We start from the raw sequence: 8,400 nt of genomic DNA on the forward strand, positions 1-8,400 counted from the left end.
CCCTTCTGAGCCTAAATGAACAAATAGAAGCTCCGCGTTTGTCATCTCCAAATTTATTCTCAAGGCATGTACTGGAACCATAGAATACAGGGTCAATGGAAAATGACAGTCAAGTATTAAGCAGTGTCTGGGGAGATTCACCAAACGGTCTAGTACAATATCCAAATGGGTCAAAAACTCTAACCCAGCAGGACACATCAAGAACTGGATGCCCAGCCTCCCCAGAGAGAAATAGCCTCCAGGACCTGGACATTTCAGCATCACCCTCCACCTCAACGATGGACTTACTATTGATGCTACAGAAAACCCTTCAGGGGATTTTGGAAGTAACAATGTTGAATAATGGGGTCTTGAAATCACAAAAGCTGTATTTAAAAAAAGATCGAAGAGCTGGTATGAATTAAAGGGCAAATGACACATATGTTAAGACCAGTGATCAGCCCCCAGTCCACGGAACTGTACGGAGGTAGTGAGACAATAGAATCCCCACAAACCATTTACATATCCAAATACCCAATGCTGATATAAAGAGGCGGCGAATGTGTAAGGGGTCATATGAAAAGATAGATAAGTAAGACGAGGAAAGCAAAAGTAGTAACAAAGGGAAAAAGGAAGGAAAGGGAGGAAGATACAGAATCAAGATTAGATTCTTCCGCCCGTACATCAGTACCCATTAAGACTCCTATAGTAGAGGCTAAGAGAAAAGTCCCTATTGTCCAAGTAAAAAGTCTGTGTAGTAAGGGCTTAAGAAAGGAGCAACTAAAACCCCAAACATAAACCAGATAGTAAACGCCTCCCAAGGGGGACAAACCAGGAACACCCAGAGGTATAACCACCAAGCAGAAGTGTTACATCAACAAGGCAAACCAGAAATAGAAAGTAAAATGGGGCTCACCGGAAGGATAAACCATAGGCAGCAAGATCTTGAAGACCCCAAGAAGGGGTTAGAGGTTGGTAGAAGTGAGGCTCATTGGTTAGAAGCGGCAGACCCTGAAGCAGAGATCGGCCCGGGACCAGGGTTCAATTCCCGACGCGGCAGGGTCTTGGGTCAATGTCCGCGGACTCGATTATTCTCGCCGAGGGGCCTACGCTAACCATGGGTCCCACTTTGCAACTCTGGGTAATAGCTTGCTTAATCTCCACAACGGCCCCATCAGCGCCGGGGATGCCTGGCTTCACCTTGGAGGTGCCCAGGAGGGCCCATCTCACAGGGAAAGCCAGGATGGGTTCCCCAACGGTATACAGCGCCAGGACACTCCGAGATGGAGTAACGGTGCGCTTTACAAGTATACTTACTACTACTACTTACTACTACTAGAAACAAATGGCTGTACCTGGAACCGGAGCAATCTGGACAAAGGGGAAAGAAGTTAAGGAAGATGAACCCCTTAAACAGGGCGCACAAGTTCTCTCATTCTCTAAATGCCCTAGTCTGAGGGGGATAGGTTCAAAAGATCTGAGACAGGTGGGCTTCATAGAAAAAATAAATGGGAAGGAAATTACAAGAGTATTACTTTACTCAGACCTGGTAAAATTGGCCATTGATAAAGCGGCCAGTGAGATACTTCAGGAAGGTATAAGGTTAATCCCAGAGAGTGAACTAAAGGGAAACTCCCAATTAGGAAGTAGTTTCCTAAAGTGCCATGCAGGCCTTGGTATGAGACAGGTGAGGTTACTGAGGGATAATGAAGAAGAGGGTAGTGTCCTGAATATAGTGGTAAACAACTCAGTAAATGATCACTCCTGGAGCAACTGGAGCCAAAATATTAGTCTCGCAGGCCCCTCCTAAAAGTATATGGAGGTGATGGATGAAGATGGTGGCTTAAGTGAGGTGGAATAGGAGGGGGGGGGTCGCATCGCCTACGTCTCATCTTGGAATATTTATGGCTTAGGAAATGTGATAAAACAAGAGCAAATAAAGGAATTAGTAAACAATGCGGAAATTGCTTGTTTGCAAGAGACCTGCTATGCGACGAAACCCCAATTTTCAATGGTTACCTCCAACTGAATCGCCCAGCTAAGAAAAAAAAAAAAAAAAAAGATTTGGACGCCCGGCTGGGGGGATTTTGACCTTTCTATAGACAAAAGTAAAAAGTAACGCAATTAGGTTACATGTGAAATGTAAAAGGCTATTGGTGTGTAGAGTAACCCTGCAGACCCAGGACAAGAAATATGAAAATGTAATCGTTATAAATGTATATATGCATTGGGTGAATGTTGCAGAGTATGGAACTGAGATGGGGAATTTCAGAGGATATAGACTCTCTATGCGAAAAGTATGATACAGACTTGTTTCTCATGGGTGATTTTAATCATAAGTTGACACGGATCAGTTCGGGTTTCGTCCGGCACACGGGATGGAGTCTGCTCTCTGGACTATGCTGGACAACCTACGAATGAGGGCCGACAACGGGAATGGTGCAGTACTGGTAATTCTCGATATGTCGGCCGCATTCGACACGGTAAGCCACCCAATCCTCCTAGGGAGACTGGAAAAGATGGGGGTCAGGGGTAAAGCCTTGCAATGGCTTGGTTCCTATCTGACAGAAAGAGAACAGACAGTTTCTATGGTACCTTTCACCTCCTGCAAGATGTCGGTCACTCACGGGGTGCCTCAGGGTTCTGCTATTATCCCTGTTCTCTTTAATGCCTATTTACAGCCGCTGTTTTCCATCATCAAATCGTTCGGGGTTGACTTGGTCAACTATGCGGACGATACGCAGCTGGCATTTTCTTTAGAAGGAGAACAGGTAGTTTCCTTGGAGCACTTCCAAGAGTGTATGCGCCACACCGCGGATTGGCTGTGGAGGAACTCATTGCAGTTCAATGGTGGAAAAACTGAAGTTCTCTACTGTTCCCCTGCAAGGCCGACCATCTACTCCCCATTGGAGTTTAAACTCACTCCGGAGGAAGACCTATTGACCCCGGCCAATACGGTGTGGAACCTGGGGGTCCTAATAGACAAAAACCTCCAGATAGAGTCGCAGGCAACCAAGACAGCTAATGTTTGCTTTGGTCTGTTGCGCCTGCTCCGTCGAATACTCCCCATGTTACCAAAAGAACTGCGCGCTATGGTAGTAAGACTGGACTATTGTAACTCCCTATATTTAGGAGCCCCCCAGTACATCTTTCAGGGGCTGCAAAGAGTCCAGTCTGCGGCAGCAAAATTGGTACTTGGGTTGCGACGTGACTTCTTCCACCTCCGCACTGAGGCAGCTCCACTGGCTACCAATCAGGGAAAGGGTTCTTTTTAAGTCACTCTGCCAGGTGTTTAGGGGCCCATATGAGATGGGCCCAGTCCCATTACAGGAAAGATTCTCCTGGTATCTCCCTCAGAGACAGCTCCGGTCCTCGGGTACCGACTTGTTGCCAGTCAGGAAATGTAAATGCTCCCGGATGGGGGGGACTTTTAATGTGGTAGGGGCAGTTATGGAACAAGGTACCACAAATGATCAGACAGTCTCAATCGAATTAAGGAAAGGCCTGAAAACCTAGCTTTTCCCAAAATTCTGATCTATGTCCCATTCTCTCTCTTCACCAGCCCGCTGACCAAGTGTCTGGATATCTAAAATCACCAGGATACCCGTAGGGTGGCAGTAGCACTATATAAGTATAGATACGATACGATTTCAAAGGAGGTTGACTGCTGGCACAAGGAACTACTGGATGCTTACGGAATACACCAAGCCAAGTTTCCAGTTTGTGAAATCCCGAGGCAGGACAGAGATCTGGTAAATTTTCTAGGGACGAAGGGTCTCCTCTGCCTAAATGCAGATTTAAAGCAGATTGCCCTGCAAAGAAATCTTTTAAAATAGGCTCACAAAACTGCCCAATTGATTACGTATTTATATTCGCCTGGAATTTTCCTTTAGTACGAGAATTTAAGATACCCCAAAGTGAATGCAGCGATCATAACCCGTTGCAATTGAATATATATGGGGGAACTAGGGAATATAGAGAGAAAGTGATCCCACAACAAGTTGACTACCCAAAACGAGCAACAAGGCTGATGGAAGTTTATTTGGAAAAATAAAGAATTTCCAGAATAAGGTAGAACTGGGGGGATATAGGGAGTAATAATCTGGAATGGTATGAGAGGAAGATAGACCAAGTAGTTCAATGCCTCAGAATAGAATTAAAAGACAAAAGAAAAGAAACAATAAACCCGGTTAGCCGACCTAAATGGTTCTCGGTCGACTGCCAAAATAAAAAAAGGGAGATAAGGTCAGTAACAAGAAGCCAAAGGGAAAAAAGTTTAACCGAGAGAGACAAAGCTATCTTAAACTAAAAAAAAAAAAATAAAAAAAAAAAGTATAAAAAGATGGTTCCGACGCAAAAAGATTGTATAAAGAAAAATGTTGGGGGAACCTACTAGAAACGATTGAATTAAAAAATCTAAGAGTTTTGAAAGCTGGTAAAAGCAGCGTCCGTTCCCTCGGCAGGAGCACCGAACTGTATAGTTAGCGAGGCAGCCCGAGTAAAGTATCTGAAGGAACTGTATGGAATTCGAGGGGACCCTGTAGCTGAAGAACCCCAGACTTGGCAAGCGCCAACGGGAGAATTTAGATCAAAGTTCACTGAACAGAATGTGGAAAGTATAATACTGAAACTGAAATTAGCACGAGCAGCAGGGACAGACAATCTCCCGGCAATAATACTGAAGTCAGAAATAAAGTGGTGGGCGAAATTCTTTTCCCAACTGTTCCAAATAATACTAGCAAAAGGGAGAATGCCAATGAACTGGAAGGGTGCTGTAATCAGATCAATCCATTAAAAAAAGGAGCATGAAGGCGCCACAAAAGTATAGGCTGATTAATCTCCTAGATATAGGAGAAAAAGTTTTCAGTTAGTCCTGAATAGGTTAAATGATTGGGTAGAGGAGTTCTCAATAGTTCCCACTGAATCGGGGGGCTTCAGAGAAGGGCACTCTACGATCGATCACTGTTTTGCCCTCTGGGCAATAGCACGAAAGTCTACGGAACAAAATGGTAAGCTTTGCTGTTGCTTCGTAGACTTTCGTGCAGCATTTGATTCAGTGGATCGGAATAGTCTTTGGGACACTTGTAAATAATATAACAAAAGATTGGCTGGCCATAATAAAGGAACTGCATCGAGACAACTGGGTACAAGTAATTAAGTATACCGAGGGGTCATTGATGCCAAAAATACCTATTGAAAATGGCCTGAGAAAGGGCTGCGTCTTGGCCCCCCAGCTATTTTCTATCCGATTTACCGGCCTACTTAGAAGTTGAAAGAAGCGTGAGCCCAAGAATGGATGGTAGAAAAGTGCCCTCCCTATTGTACGCTGATGGTGATATTAGATCAGACTGAATTGGGCCTCCAAAGAAAGTTGAATTCTTTTAGACAATACTGTGCAAGGAAATTTTTAACAGTAAATCTGTAAAAGACGAAAATTTTATGTTTTGGAAAAAAGACAGCAAGTTTAATTGGTTTTTAGGTGACCTGAAATTGGAATCTGTCAATGAATATCGCTACCTAGGGACGTGGTTTGATAAATCCCTAAACTGGAATACGCATCTTGAGGCCCAGAAAGTGAAAGCCCTAACATCGAACGCTGGCCTGAAAATCTTTAAGCGAGATTACGGTGACATGTCTCACCGACCGCTGTTAAAAGCATTCAGCGCAATGATACCCCCACAAGTACTACATGGTACAGAAGTCCTTATTTGAGCGGTAAAGGTGTCTGGGACCTGGAGGAAGGAAAGTGTCTGAAATCCCTGTTGTCCCTGCCACGATCATCAATGATCCAAGCAATAAGATCTGAGCTAGGAATAACAGCCTGGATGGTCCAATCCCAAATAGCTTTGCTCAGATTTTGGAAACGGCTGGACAAAGAGAAAGGCCAGAAAGTATCTCAATGGTGCAGAAGTGAGATCCAATTCAGTAATCTAAGGTGGGCAAAAGCGAATAGGAAGAAAATTGAGCAGGCATGTTAGAGTATAAAGGTGGAGATTTGCCAAGAATAACTACGAGTAGAATGCACCAAAAGTGACTTGAAGTATCATGGGCAAGAAGTGTCACGAAGAACGGATATGGAATACTTGGCCAAGAAAAATTCTGTACAGTTCAAATCCTGGTCTAATGAAAATTGGTTCCCCTACCTGGATATTTTACTGAACCATTGGTATAGGCAGGAGATTCTAAGATTGCGAATCGGTATAAACCAGTGGTTGGTAAATGAAGAACTAAAAACAAAAATGTTGGACCACAAAGGGTGTTGATGTGCAGGCTGGGTACAAAGGGTGATATGATGTACATCCTTTTAGACTGCACATTAATTCGAGAGCAGCGCAAACTGTCTTCGCCCTGTATTTTTAAAATATGATACAAGGACACACACATGCGATCAACTTACTTACAGAAATGCCCCCTATTGATATTGCAATCGCACTAGGGAATTATATAAAAGGTAATACAAAGATTCTTAAAAACTTGAGCAATAATTTAGAAATGTTTGATAAATAATGAATTATAGAGCTTTTTTGAGTGACAGTTTGTTTTTAAGTGTATAAATTTTTTTAAAGGACAGGTCTGCCCAAAGAAACTCTGCTGCTATTGTTACCTATTTGAAGCAATGTTTTTAACTTGTGAATTTTACATAAATAGCTTTGTAGAAGGTTTTTAACTGCAAATATTTTCAGTACTGTTTAAAGACTAAGGTCTAAATAACGTAATCTTGACTGACTTACACTCCTACTTTAAATGTCCTTTCCAGCATCACTCTGCTTTGGACCCGTTGAGGTGTCCCATCAGCTTGCACTCAAAATACCTTGTTTTCAGTGCAGGTCAAGTGTTGGAAGTCACCCTGTGCTTCATGATCCAGATCTGTAGCACTGGTGCTTCGACCCTGTGATTGGCGTTTGGTGCTTTGGATTTAGTTCTTTCCTAACAATTGTGCCACAGTCCCCTCATCCAACTCCGTTACAGTTCACTTTCTCTATCCCCCCACCTTTTGGATTCAACACCTTCGAATAATGAGATGCTCTGAGCACTTCGCTACACATTGATTTCTCTGAAGATTCTTCTTTGAACCACAATTTTTTTTATCTTTACATCATTGATCCAGTTAATTAGTTCTCACTATTTCTTTATTCAAATCCCTGAACTTGCATGTGGCTGCCAACATGGTTATCACTGCTGCATATGGTTTGAAACTGCTCTCCACATTGGTCCATGCTATCTGGCTTCCGTAATCTTTTCTATAATCCTGCGAGGAGCCTCTGGTCTTCACTTCTGGCTCTGGCCAAAGTGCAGAGAGTGAGATTGTCAAGGATTGGTGGGCGCTCCTTTTCCTTATTAGTGTCGTCTGCATGGAACTCGTTGTTGCACCTAAGGCAGGAAACTTCAAAACCTGCCTTCAGGAAGGGATTAAAAACTTGGCTATTCACTTTGTAATTCGGCTTGCTGATAGATTAGCACCGGTACACTCCTAGGAGCTTCTGTGGGTTTTATAAATCTGTTTTATCATCATCAACCCTCGGGGTGGTACATAAAAAAAAGAACGTATGGTTCTCCACTGCCATTATGATTTTGTTATCTAAAATGTGCCACCAAAGCTTCCTCCTACTCATTGCCAAGTTAGTCCTGCATGTTCGATGCACCCCTGTCTTACCAGTCGTCTGCTCGGAATAAGCAACGTTTTCAATATTCTTCTGCCCTCTTTATTTAATAAAGCAACAATTGTATTATGTTTTTCTTGTACAAAAGGTAGTCAGGTGTACAAATCACTTGGCCTGACCAGGTCACAGCATTTCAGTGACCAATCTGTGGCACCCTAATCACAGTGACTAAATTTGAAAAAATATCCTTCACATTCCACTTCCCACACCTCAGCCCGATATTTCATGGAAGGATTTCACCTGTTAAACTACAACCAGGTTCCTCCGTGAATGTCTGCTTCCAAGTAGAGGGTGTTGTCACCTGCATAACACCTTAAAGTCTGCCCTGGACGGCCTATACCTGGCAGCCATCAGGTATAGGCCAACAAAACGCTTAAATAATCCCCCCCATTAATATGTACCTGTATTCAAGGCCTTTACCCACTTGGCTGCTAAGGGGTTTTCCCCTCCCGTGCTGCAGATTTATGTTTCCCATTATACATGACGAGTTGACCTGGTCATGAGCACAGCTCCAGTGTGCCTCATGACGAGTTCACCTTGTCATTAGCATACAAGTGGTTAATCTAGGCAGTTAAGAGGAGGGAGTTTCTTCAGCTAGACAGGTTATCTGCAGGCCCCAGATAGTTTAAAAACCTATTGGGCTCTCTTGCATGTCCATAGCCAGGAGGCAGTATAAGCCAATGCAAATACATATTGGTGCAGGTCCAGCAACCGGTCTCAAACATTTGTTCTTGCGACGCACCACACTTCGCAATCTGTC

The sequence above is a fragment of the Lissotriton helveticus genome, chromosome 1_1 (assembly GCF_964261635.1).
Source record: "Lissotriton helveticus chromosome 1_1, aLisHel1.1, whole genome shotgun sequence".
NCBI lineage: Eukaryota > Metazoa > Chordata > Amphibia > Caudata > Salamandridae > Lissotriton > Lissotriton helveticus.